Source organism: Haematobia irritans, chromosome 3 (assembly GCF_050003625.1).
Source record: "Haematobia irritans isolate KBUSLIRL chromosome 3, ASM5000362v1, whole genome shotgun sequence".
Classification (NCBI taxonomy): Eukaryota; Metazoa; Arthropoda; class Insecta; order Diptera; family Muscidae; genus Haematobia; species Haematobia irritans.
Genome location: NC_134399.1, coordinates 157,287,809 through 157,301,544, shown reverse-complemented (window position 1 = coordinate 157,301,544; position 13,736 = coordinate 157,287,809). Strand labels below are relative to the sequence as shown.

General features: G+C 24.1%; 1 protein-coding gene across 2 annotated transcripts in view; it reads left to right on the top strand.

Moving 5' to 3' along the window:
- The window catches only part of mgl (low-density lipoprotein receptor-related protein megalin), a 752,690-nt gene that overhangs the window by 416,486 nt on the left and 322,468 nt on the right, over positions 1–13,736 (top strand). The gene's annotated exons all lie outside the window — the stretch shown is intronic.

The following is a 13,736-nucleotide window of genomic DNA, read 5'->3' as shown; positions in this document are numbered from 1 at the left end:
ACATTTAGTCAAAATTTTATTTCTATAGAAAATTTTGTCAAAGTTTTATTTCTGTAGAAAATTTTGTCAAAATTTTATTCATATTGAATTTTTTTCAAAATTTTATTACTATAGAAAATTTTGCAAAAAAAAAAAATTTTCTTCCGGTTGTTTATTGAATATTTGTAACGTGCCTTAACCAACAATGACTACAGAAAAATTTTATTTCTATAGAAAATTTTCTCAAACTTTTATTTTTACAGAAAATTTTGCAAATAATTTTGTCAAATTTTTACTTTTTGAGAATTTTCTCAAAATTTTATTTCTATAGATAATTTTGTCAAAATTTTATTCCTATAGAAAATTTTGTCAAAATGTTATTTCTTCCGCTTGTTTATTGAATATTTGAGGCGTGCCTTAACCAACAATGATTATATACACAAAAATTTTATTTCTATAGAAAATTTTCTCAAAATTTCATTTCTACAGAAAATGTCAACATTTTAATCCTATAGAACTGTTTTCAAAATTTTATTTTTATAAAAAAATTTCTTAAAATTTTATTTTTAAAGGAAATTTTACCACAATGTAATTTCTTTAGAAAATTTTTTCAAAATTAATTTTCTCAAAATTTTATTTCTCCAAAATTTTAGTAAATTTTGTCAATATTTTATTTCTATAGAAAATTTTGTCAAAATTTTATTTCTATAGAAAATTTTGTCAAAATTTAATTTCTACAGAAAATGTTGGCAACATTTTAATCCTATAGAATTGTTTTCAAAATTTTATTTTTATAAAAAAATTTCTTAAAATTTTATTTTTAAAGGAAGTTTTGCCACAATGTAATTTCTTTAGAAAATTTTTGCAAAATTATTTTTTTCCCAAATTTTATTTTTATAAGAAATGTTGTGAACATTTTATTTCTATAGAAAATGTTGTCAAAAGTTTATTTCTTTAGAAAATTTTTTCATAATATTATTTATATAGAAAATTTTGTCAAAGTAATTTTATTATATAGAAAATTTTGTCAAAGATTTATTTCTATAGATAATTTTCTCAAAATTTTATTTCTATAGAAAATTTTGTCAAAATTTTATTTCTGTAGAAAATTTTGTCAATATTTTATTTATATAGAAAATTTTGTCGAAGATTTATTTCTATAGAAAATTTCACAAAATTTTATTTCTAGAGAAAATTTTGTCAAAATTTTATTTATATAGATAATTTTGTAAAATTTTTACTTTTTAAAGAATTTTCTCAAAATTTTATTACTATGGGAAATTTTGTCAATATTTTATTTCTATAGAAAATTTTGTTAAAATTTTATTTCTATAGATAATTTTGTCAAAATTTTATTTATATAGAAATTTTTTCAAAATTTTATTACTATAGAAAATTTTGTCAAAATTTTATTTCTTCAGCTTGTTTATTGAATATTTGTGGCGTGCCTTAACCAACAATGACTATATACACAAAAATTTTATTTCTATAGAAAATTTTCTCAAAATTTCATTTCTATAGAAAATGTTGTCAACATTTTAATTCTAAAGGACTGTTTTCAAAGTTTTATTTTTATAAAAAAATGTTTTAAAATTTTATTTTTGAAGGAAATTTTGCCACAGTGTAATTTCTATAGAAAATTTTTGCAAATTTAATTTTCTCAAAGTTTTATTTCTCCAAAATGTTATTTCTATAAGAAATTTGTCAACATTTTATTTCTATAGAAGATGTTGTCAAAAGTTTATTTCTATAGAAAATTTTGTCCAAATTTTATTTATATAGAAAATTTTGTCAAAGTGTTATTTCTTTCGATTATTTATTGAATATTTGCAATGATTATCAACACAAAATTTCCATTTCTATAGAAAATTTTGTCAAAATTTTATTTCTATTGATAATTTTGTCCAAATTTTGTTTCTATAGATAATTTTTTAAAAATTTTATTTCTATAGACAATTTTGTAAAATTTTTACTTTTTAAAGAATTTTCTCAAAATTTTATTTCTGTTGAATATTTTGTCAAAATTTTATTTCTATAGAAATTTTTTCAAAATTTTATTACTATAGAAAATTTTTTAAAAAATTTTATTTCTTCCGCTTGTTTATCGAATATTTGTGGCGTGGCTTAACCAACAATGATAATCTACACAAAAATGTTATTTCTATAGAAAATTTTCTCAAACTTTTATTTCTACAGGAAATTTTGTAAACATTTTAATCCTATAAAATTTTTTCAAAATTTTATTTTAAAAAAAAAATTTGTCAACATTTTATTTCAATAGAAAATGTTGTCAAAGTGTTATTTCTTCCGATTATTTATTGAATATTTCGGGTTGCATTTACCGACAATGATTATCTACACAAAATTTTCATTTCTATAGAAAATTTTGTCAGAATTTTAGTTCAACAGAAAATTTTGTCAAAATTTATTTTCTATAGAAAATTTTGTCAAAATTTTATTTCTATAGAAAATTTTTTCAAAAATTTATTTCTATAGAAAATTTTGTCAAAATTTTAATTCCATAGATAATTTTATTCAGCATTTTATTTTTATAGGAAATTTTGTCAACATTTTATTTCTGTGGAAAATTTTTTCAAATTTTTATTTCTATAGAAAATTTTGAAAACATTTTAATTCTATAAAAACAATTAAAAAATTTACCATTTTTGGTAGAATCCTACTAACTGTGGCAATCATGTCCCTATCTCCCAACATCTATACATATTCATATGACCTTCATTGGGTGAAACCATTGAATTTTTTTATATTATTATTAAAGACAACAATAATTTATATGCTCTCTATGATATATTCATGTGGGTGTATGCGAAATTGAGAGGCAATCGTATCATATTTGAATGTATGCATTGGTGTGTGTGTTTGTGGGTGCGTGCACAATAACATTGTTGCCTATGCTATTGTTAAAGGTTCATTCTTGACTATATGGATTGTGCCCTTCAACAATATTAAAATGAAATACGACCACATAGAGTCAAACCCAAATATATGGAAGAGTCTAAATGAAATTGAAAAAGGATAATATTTTAGGGTCACAAGTAGTGAAGCAAATTAGGCAAAATTCTTATTATATATTTTTTCCTCCCAATGGAAATGAGAAATAAGTGTAAATTTTAGAAAAATAAATTGCCTCATAGATATAATTTAAATTTAATTGGTCTTTTAGGAAAACCAAAAATAAAATATTTATAGAAGTGCCAATATTTTTATTAATTAAACAACACAATATGAAGTCTAATGATTGAATTTTTTATACTAAATTAAATTCTATATTTTTCTTTACAGGTAAATATCGTTGAAACTAAATTGCATATACGGGAAACATTGGAATAAATTATTGTAAGTCTTTATATATAATTTTAATGAAAAAAAAAAAATTAATATAAAAAATAAATTAAGTGAAATTAAATGAAAATTGTGTAAAATTTATACTTCTAGTAGGCTCATTTGTGGGCAGATCAAAGTTATTATACCCTGGTTAAGGGTATAAAAATGCACTACGTAATAGTAAAAGCAAAGCGAGAAATTAAATCTTATTGAAAATTTGTGGGATATTATGTGATGTCAAGCCTTACGATAGAGCTGTCAGTTGGCAGAATGCAACAAAAGGTTTTGCTAAATTCTGCCAACTTAAAGGAATCCCTAAAATTTTGACAAAAAAAATTTTATTTCTTTACAAAATATTGTCTTAATTTTATTTCTATGCTGCAATGTTGTCAAAATTTTATTTCTATAGAAAATATTGTCAACATTTTATTTCTACGGAAAATTTTGTCAAAATTTTATTTCTATAGAAAATTTTGTCAAAATTTTATTTCTATAGAAAATTTTGTCAAAATATTATTTCTACAGAAAATTTTGTCAAAATTTTATTTCTATAGAAAATTTTGTCAAAATTTTATTTCTATAGAAAATTTTGTCAAAATTAAATTTCTTTAGAGAAGTTTGTCAACATTTTATTTCTATAGAAAATTTTGTGAATATTTAATTTCTATAGAAAATTTTGTCAAAATTTTATTTATGTAGAACACTTTTTGGAAATTTTATTTCTATAGAAAATTTTGTCACAATTTTATTACCATAGAAAATTTTGACATAATTTTATTTCTATAGAAAATTTTGTCAAAATTTTATTGCTATAGAAAATTTTTTCGAAATTGTATTTCTATAGAAAATTTTGTAAAAATTTTATTTCAATATAAAATATTGTCAAAATTTTATTTCTACAATTTTTTTTTTTCAAAATTTAATTTCTTTAGAGAATTTTGTCAACATTTTATTTCTATAGAAAATTTTGTCAAAATTTTATTACTACAGAACATTTTTTCGAAATTTTATTTCTATTGAAAATGTTGTAAAAATTTTATTTCAATATAAAATATTGTCAAAATTTTATTTCTACAATTTTTTTTTCAAAATTTTATTTCTTTAGAGAATTTTGTCAACATTTTATTTCTATAGAAAGTTTTGTCAAAATTTTATTTCTATAGCAAATCTTGTCAAAATTTTATTATATAGAACATTTTTTCGAAATTTTATTTCTATAGAAAATGTTGTCAAAATTTTATTACTATAGAAAATTTTGTCAAAATTTTATTACTACAGAACATTTTTTCGAAATTTTATTTCTATAGAAAATTTTGTCAAAATTTTATTACTATAGAAAATTTTGTCATAATTTTATTACTATTGAAAATTTGACAAAATTTTATTACTATAGAACATTTTTTCGAAATTTTATTTCTATAGAAAATGTTGTAAAATTTTATTTCTACAAAAATTTTTTTCAAAATTTAATTTCTTTAGAGAATTTTATAAACATTTTATTTCTATAGAAAATGTTGTCACAACTTTATTTCTATAGAAAATTTTGCTACAAATTTTATTTCTATAAAAAAATTTTGTTAAAATTTTATTTCTATAGCAAATTTTGTGATAATTTTATTTCTATAGAAATTGTTGTCAAAATTTTATTTTGTCAAAATTTATTTTGGTAGAGAATTTTGTCAACATTCTATTTGTATAGAAAATTTTGTCAAAATTTAATTTCTTTAGAGAATTTTGTCAAAATTTTATTTCTACAGAAAATTTTGTCATAATTTTATTTCTATAGAAAATTTTGTCATGATTTTATTTCTATAAAAAATTTTGTCAAAATGTATTTCTGTAGAGAATTTTGTCATCATTTTATTTCTATAGCAAATCTTGTCAAAATTTTATTATATAGAACATTTTTTCGAAATTTTATTTCTATAGAAAATGTTGTCAAAATTTTATTACTATAGAAAATTTTGTCAAAATTTTATTACTACAGAACATTTTTTCGAAATTTTATTTCTATAGAAAATTTTGTCAAAATTTTATTACTATAGAAAATTTTGTCATAATTTTATTACTATAGAAAATTTGACAAAATTTTATTACTATAGAACATTTTTTCGAAATTTTATTTCTATAGAAAATGTTGTCAAAATTTTATTTCTACAAAAATTTTTTTCAAAATTTAATTTCTTTAGAGAATTTTATAAACATTTTATTTCTATAGAAAATGTTGTCACAACTTTATTTCTATAGAAAATTTTGCTACAAATTTTATTTCTATAAAAAAAATTTGTTAAAATTTTATTTCTATAGCAAATTTTGTGATAATTTTATTTCTATAGAAATTGTTGTCAAAATTTTATTTTGTCAAAATTTATTTTTGTAGAGAATTTTGTCAACATTCTATTTGTATAGAAAATTTTGTCAAAATTTAATTTCTTTACAGAATTTTGTCAAAATTTTATTTCTACAGAAAATTTTGTCATAATTTTATTTCTATAGAAAATTTTGTCATGATTTTATTTCTATAAAAAATTTTGTCAAAATGTATTTCTGTAGAGAATTTTGTCATCATTTTATTTCTATAGAAAATTTTGTCAAAATTTTATTACTATAGAACATTTTTTCGAAATTTTATTTCTATAGAAAATTTTGTCAAAATTTAATTTCTGTAGAGAATTTTGTCAAAATTTTATTTTTATAGAAAATTTTGTCAAAATTTTATTGTTATAGAAAATTTTGCCAAAATTTTATTACTATAGAAAATTTTGTCAACATTCTATTTGTATAGAAAATTTTGTCAAAATTTAATTTCTTTAGAGAATTTTGTCAAAATTTTATTTCTATAGAAAATTTTGTCATAATTTTATTTCTCTAGAAAATTTTGTCTAAATTTTATTTCTATAAAAAATTTTGTCAAAATGTATTCCTGTAGAGAATTTTGTCATCATTTTATTTCTATAGAAAATTTTGTCAAAATTTAATTTCTATAGAAAATTTTGTCAAAATTTTATTTCTGTAGAAAATTTTGTCCCAATGTTATTTCTATAGAAAATTTTGTCAAAATTTTATTTCTATAGAAAACTTTGTGGTAATTTTATTTCTATAGATTTTTTTTTTTCAAATTTTTATTTATATAGAAAATTTTGTCAAAATTTTTTTTCTATAGAAAGTTTTGTCAAAATTTTATTTCTATAGAAAATTTTGTCAAAATTTTATTTCAATAGAAAATTTTGTCAAAATTTTATTTCTATAGAAAATGTTGTCAAAATTTTATTTCTATAGAAAATTTTGTCAAAATTTTATTTCTATAGAAAATTTTTTCATAATTTTTTTTCTATAGAAAATTTTGTCAAAATTTAATTCTACAGAAAAGTTTGTCAAAATTTTATTTCTATAGAAAATTTTATCCAAATTTCTATCCAGGCGTGTATAGATTGGTATCTGGCGTTTTCTTTTCAATGGCTCTATTAACCATGTTCCTTAATCTATAGCTGTCCATAAAGCTCGAAAAATAATTGTATAATTAGATATAATGCATTTGGACGTCAATTGCCTGTTTCATTATCAGGCTAACATGAAATATAATAAGCAACGATGAGCCCGTCGTAAAACTAGGAAAAACACGACTAATGTACGCGTTAGAAGTGTTGTTGTATCCTGGAAACCAGTTTCTGTTAATTGTCATATGTTGTAGTTGACTATAGAAACAATAAGCATTGTTCGACTGTTCACCACTTAGGTGAATTCTTACAAATTAGCTTTCTAAAAATAAATTTCGTGTTGTTGCATTACTATGTAACAAAACGAAATAAAAATAAGATTAAGGGACTTGTAAGTTATATGAAAAGATTATGTACAGTGGGAGAAAAGATGATTCAATTTGTAAGAGGAAATTTCCCAAATGTTTTCTCCATAAGGAGTTAGCATAAAGGGCCCAAAATTGAGTTATCTCTCCCAGCCAGATCTATACTAAAGGCTGTGGAAAGGTTCATTCGCCCGAACCGAAACATGTACAGTCCAGGCGTGTATAGATTGGTATCTGGCGTTTTCTTTTCAATGGCTCTATTAACCATGTTCCTTAATCTATAGCTGTCCATAAAGCTCGAAAAATAATTGTATAATTAGATATAATGCATTTGGACGTCAATTGCCTGTTTCATTATCAGGCTAACATGAAATACAAATTTTATTACTATAGAAAATTTTGTCATAATTTTATTTCTATAGAAAATGTTGTCAAAATTTTATTTCTATAGAAAATTTTGTCACAATTTTATTTGTATAGAAAAATTTGTCAAAATTTTATTTCTATAGAAAATTTTGTCAAATTTTTACTTTTATAGAAAATGTTGTCAAAATTGTGTTTCTATCGAAAATTTTGTCAAAATTTTATATCTATGGACAATTTTCTCAAAGTTTTATTCCTATAGAAAATTTTTTCAAAATTGTATTTCTATAGATAATTTTTGTCAAAATTTCAGTTCTATAGAATTTTTTGTCAAAATTTTATATCTACTGAAAGTTTTTCAAAATTTAATTTCTACTGAAAATTTTACCAAATTTTTTCTCTACTGAAAATTTTGTCAAAACTTTATTTATACTCATTTTTTTTTTCAAAATTATATTTTTTGATGTTTATTTATTTTTTATAATTTTTTTTAAGTCTCGAGACTATAAACCTTTGCTAAAATTTAAGTTTATATGTTCTGGGTTTCAGAAGGGTCCAATATGCTTTAGATACCATCCTTCTTCATTAAAACATTAATGTTTTTAAAGTCACCTAAGTTAGCGTAAAAATATTTCAATCCTGAAAAAATATGAAATGCCGTTCATAAGATCTCAAAGTCCATAAGTAAACTTTCGCAACCTTTATTTGTGGGAGAAATTTATGAAAATAATTAAATGCAAATATTACATTCCATTCGTTATGAGCACAAATTTATTATGTTAGCAAAATTTTCATTATGAAATTCCTTAAGAAACTTTTTGGCTATTTTTTTATTTTGCCCAAAGGAAACAATTCAAAGGATACCCAAGTATACTCAAAGAAAATTTAGATATTACACAAACACTTACTATCAAAGAAGTAACAAATGCGAAGAAAAAATATACAGTCGACTCCGCTTTAGCGCAATGCGCTTTACTGAAAAACCTCGGATAACTGAAATCGATCGCATTCCCCAGTTGTTTTTTCTGTCCATTTCATTTAAATTACTCCGCTTTAGTGAAACTCCGCTTAACTGAAAAAATCGGATTACTGAAAAGTTTTTTGTGTTCAAATGAGTTTCGTCACATTAGTATGACTTCGCTTTACTGAAAATGCCACATTCTCGCTATTGAGAGAGAGTACATTTTCTTCTCCGTATTGAGAACGCTTTATTTCAAGTGAAGATGGCACTTTCAAAACAGTTTAAATCACTCTGTAAATAAAATCAACTGAAAGGTAAAATTGTAGATGGCACACACACGGAATCAAACACCTTGTTTTTATTATTTTATGTACATAGCATTGGTCATAAGTTCGGTTAACTGAAATTGAGTGGATTTTTTTCCAGTTATACGGAGTCCGCTTTACTGAAACTTTTTCAGTTATCCGAAGTTCGCATTACTGGAAGTTTTTTTCAGTTATCCGTAGTCCGCTTTAGCAAAAACTTCGGATAACTGAAATTAAATGGCTGCATTTTTAACGTTTCAATAAAGCGGAGTCGACTGTATAACAAAATGGAGATATATGGTATCCATGAATATACCACAAAATAGTTTATGAATTTGTAGTTAAAATAAAAACACAAAAAGTAAAAGAAAAGAACAAAGAAAAAACATACAATTTAGTAATTTAAAAAAAAATGATTTTAATATTTTACATTTATTAAAAATGTATTTAATTAATATACCTGTTGGTCAATAGAAAATTTTGTCAAATAGAAAATTTTGACAAAATTTTATTTCTATAGAAATTCGTATTCGAAAATTACAAAAGGTTCACTTTTGATTCTATTGACAATTTATCGATTGATGAATAATTTGAGTTTCATCTTTTCTATCCCTAGCAGCGTTACCGTTGTGCCACCTTAGTGGCAAATTTGCCTTTTTTGGGCGTTGCCACTTTTGTGCCACTTAATGTGATACTTTTTACGATTTTGTGCCACTTTTTTAAAAGTTTAAATTTTATGGGTAGTTATGACCATTAAGAGATGTGTTACTCTGAAAATTGAATTTTGTGCACAAACCATAAACAGCTTGCTTTTGGAAGATCTGATTATTTTATAATTCCCAACGTTAACGCTGATCCATAGCAGCCTTGTATAATCCTGGAAATTTTTTGAAAAATGTCCTCAATAATCTAATATTTGCATATTAATCGTTCGTTGTAATTTTCTAACTTAAAATTTCTATAACACTTTCGAAAATAATCTCCCAAAATTTATATATAAACAATTGGTTTTACACACTTAATGCTAAATAATTTTTCCCGTGTACTTGAGGATCTTAAGACCTTTTTTCAATAAAAAAGCAAATACCAAAGAAGACCAAGACAAACAAAATTTGGCATTTTTTCTTTGCTCCTTTGCTTGTTATTTGATCATATTACCGTAATGGATTTCCAGCGAAAAAGGCTCGAAAACATTCCATAGAATATAAACAACATCGTCATTTACTGACATAACTCACACCACCATAGCAACACCTACCTGCTTCACGTGGAATTACAACATAAGTGGTAAACGGGTTAAAGTACCTCATAAACTAAAGGTAGCATCCGAATAACGAGTAAATAAACTCTTGTCGATGTTCCTCAATTCATACGCTCACATGCACACACAGCCACTCTCTCGTTTGAGAAGTATTTTGGTTTTCAATTTTGGCGACTGGGTAAACTGGGTAGACACAAAAAGGCAGAGCAACACCTCCACCATCACCACCGCAACCCTATTCATTGGTGAACTTCTTTGACATTTTTACAAAAAAAAAAGTAAATCAAAAGAGGCCAAAAAAAGTCGAACACCAACATCCTTTTGTCGTTTCAAGATTTATTATTATTAATTAAAACACAGCGAAAGAAGATTTTATACACTCTCTTCCACTTTCTCTCTCGTTCTCTATCTCTTTTGAGGAGTGAGTGCTTTCTCCCACATAATACGTAGCTCTTTATCATCAAATGAAAGGTTTAACTGTAGAGTTCCTTTGAACGAGTGTTTGTCACATGACCTTAATAACATCAAAGTATAATGAAGCGTATTGTTGTCATCTGGGGGCTTTGTGTTGGTCTTGCTGCCTTTGGTGTTGGGTTAGGTGTTGATCCTTGAGAATGCGGTCAAATTGCCAAAGTGTTTGTTGTTTTTTTCTTCTTCTTCAACCTCCTGCTATTGGAATGAACCTAAATACCCAAATTTCTATTTGAATTTTATTATTTCAATTTCTTTATGGTGGAAGTTTGCGTTTTATTACAATATTTGTGGTTTATAGTATTAGTTAGAATTCCATTGGGTGCTATATTTATGGTCCCATATAAAATGGTAAATATCAATAAATTTTGGTTTTTATTCACAGCTATATACACATATCTCATTTGGGTTTTGTGGAAAACAATGCCAAATGAAAATTGGAAAGGAAATTACACTAGGTAACAGAGCACATAAACTATCTTTGGGGTTTATATTAGCTTCTAAGTGGATTTGAATGAAAAACATTATGCTAGGAAAAAAATACCTTGTCGAAATAACAAAAAAGTGTACAAACAAGATGATCCTGTAGATAGACGATTTAGTCGAAATTTCCATATAATGGGCACTGAAAAAAATATTGTCGTGAGGTCAAAGATTTCATGTCTTTAAAATACGAATGCAAATTTTGCTTAGCATAGAAGACGCATTTCTCTAGTACAAAGTTTTTTTCCTTGTCCAAAAGTCGATAAACTTTTCAATGAAGTCGTATTGTCCTTATAATTAAGTGATTTCACTTAAAAATGGGTATCATAACATGAAAGAAAAAATGTTTGGGCTAAGGTCAATTTTACTTTAATAATTCAGAAAAATTCTTTAAATTTAATGAAATTGTCTTTAAATTTGTTGTCTTTTTGCATCTTGACTACAAAGCAAAAAATCGTTCAAATATAGGACATGTTTTTCAACACTTTATTTTAAAGACGTTTTTTACTTGAAACATAGCATAATTTCTATTGAAAGTCGAGTCTTAATTAGGAAAATAAAGTTGTCGTTAACTCGTTTTTAAAGGACTTTAATAGAATACGGCGAAAAAAAGCTGAAAAAGCGAAAAATTAAAATTTGATTCCTGGAAGCAAGTACAAAAAACCCAAATTTAAAAGAGAATTGTGTCTTAAAATTATCCTTACTTGTATTCTCCGCGTCTTTGGCTCGGAATCAATACCAAAATTTTTAAACTAAAGACAAAATCTTTGGAACCGGACATGCTTTTTTTCAGTGTGGATGGTTATTTGAGTTATATAAAACCTAGTTACTTCGTTTTCCTAAAATTGACCTGTAGGGAGAAGGAGGCCACGATTCCAACAGTTAGTAGAATTCTACAAAAAATATGGCACATTTTAACAAAATTTTCTAGAGAAATAAAATTTAGACATAATTTTTTATAGACATAAAATTTTGACAAAATATTCTATAGAAATAAAATTTTGGAAAATTTTTCTATAGAAATAAAATTTTGACAAAATTTTCTATCGACATAAACTGTGAACAAAATTTTCTATAGAAATAAAGTTTTAAAAAAATTTTCAATAGAAATAAAATTTTGAAAAAAAATTCTATAAAAATAAAATTTTGACAAGAATGTCTATAGAAATAAAATGTTGACAAAAATGTCTATAGAAATAAAATTTTGACAAAAATGTCTATAGAAATAAAATTTTGACAAAAGTGTCTATAGAAATAAAAAATTTAACAAAATTTTCTATAGAAATAAAATTTGGAAAAAATTTTCTACAAAAATAAAATTTTGACAAAATTTTGCTATAGAAATAAAATCTAGACTAATTTTCTATAGAAATAAAATTTTGACAAAAATGTCTATAGAAATAAAAATGTTGACAAAATTTTCTATAGAAATAAAATTTTGAAACAAGTTTCTACAAAAATAAAATTTTGACAAAATTTTGCTATAGAAATAAAATCTAGACTATTTTTTTATAGAAATAAAATTTTGGCAAAATATTCTATAGAAATCAAATTTTGGAAAATGTTTCTATAGAACTAAAATTTTGGAAAATTTTTCTATAAAAATAAAATTTTGAAAAATTTTTCTATAGAAATAAAATTATGGCAAAATTTTGCTATAGAAATAAAACCTAGACTAATTTTCTATTAAAATAAAATTTTGACAAAATATTCTAAAGAAATAAAGTTTTGGAAAATTTTTCTATAGAAATAAAATTTTGACAAAATTTTGCTATAGAAATAAAATTTTGATAAAATTTCTATAAAACTGAAATTTTGACAGAATTTTCTTTAGAAATAAAATGTTGACAAAATTTTAGGTTAGGTTAGGTGGCAGCCCCATGTATCAGGCTCACTTAGACTATTCAGTCCATTGTGATACCACATTGGTGAACTTCTCTCTTATCTCTGAGTGCTGCCCGATTCCAGGTTAAGCTCAATGACAAGGGACCAGCTTTTTATAGCCGAGTCCGAACAGCGTTCCACATTGCAGTGAAACCACTTAGAGAAACTTTGAGACCCTCAGAAATATCACCAGCATTAATGAGGTGGGATAATCCACCGCTGAAAAAGTTTTTGGTGTTCGGTCGAAGCAGGAATCGAACCCAAGACCTTGTGTATGCGAGGCCAAAACCATGTCATCGATAGTTTTATTGTCATCGATTGCCTTTGCAAAGAAATCCTTCAGGCTTATATGCAATTCTTGAAAGATCTATAAGACTAATAAAATAAATTTCATTTAAATTATTTTGTCACTTAAGTGCTAAGCAATACTTCTCCGATACTTGTGGGAGAATATATTTCTTCGAATATTACCGCAAACTGATTTCTTGTGGTTATCATAAAAGTCAACGTTAACCCTTCTAGGAGAGAATACATAGTGACATGTAGTCCAAAAACAGAAATCACATACGAGCATACCACACTACATGGAGATAAAAAAATCCTTATCCGTAACTAAGTTAATTTTGTCACATTGACTAGGCCATTCTTTTAACGCCATAAATATTTCTCTTAGCGTGACACATGATAGTAGAAAGAAAATATGTCTCCCTCAATATATTTGTTTCACATATATTAATTTGCAACGTGTTAGTTGGTAGGCTAAAGCAGATGGATTGGTTTTTGGAAATAGTGGAAATATATTTGCAGAGCAACTACTAAATAAGAATAGAATTTTGACAAAATTTACTGTAGAAAAAAAAAATAGCAAAAAATAATATAAAA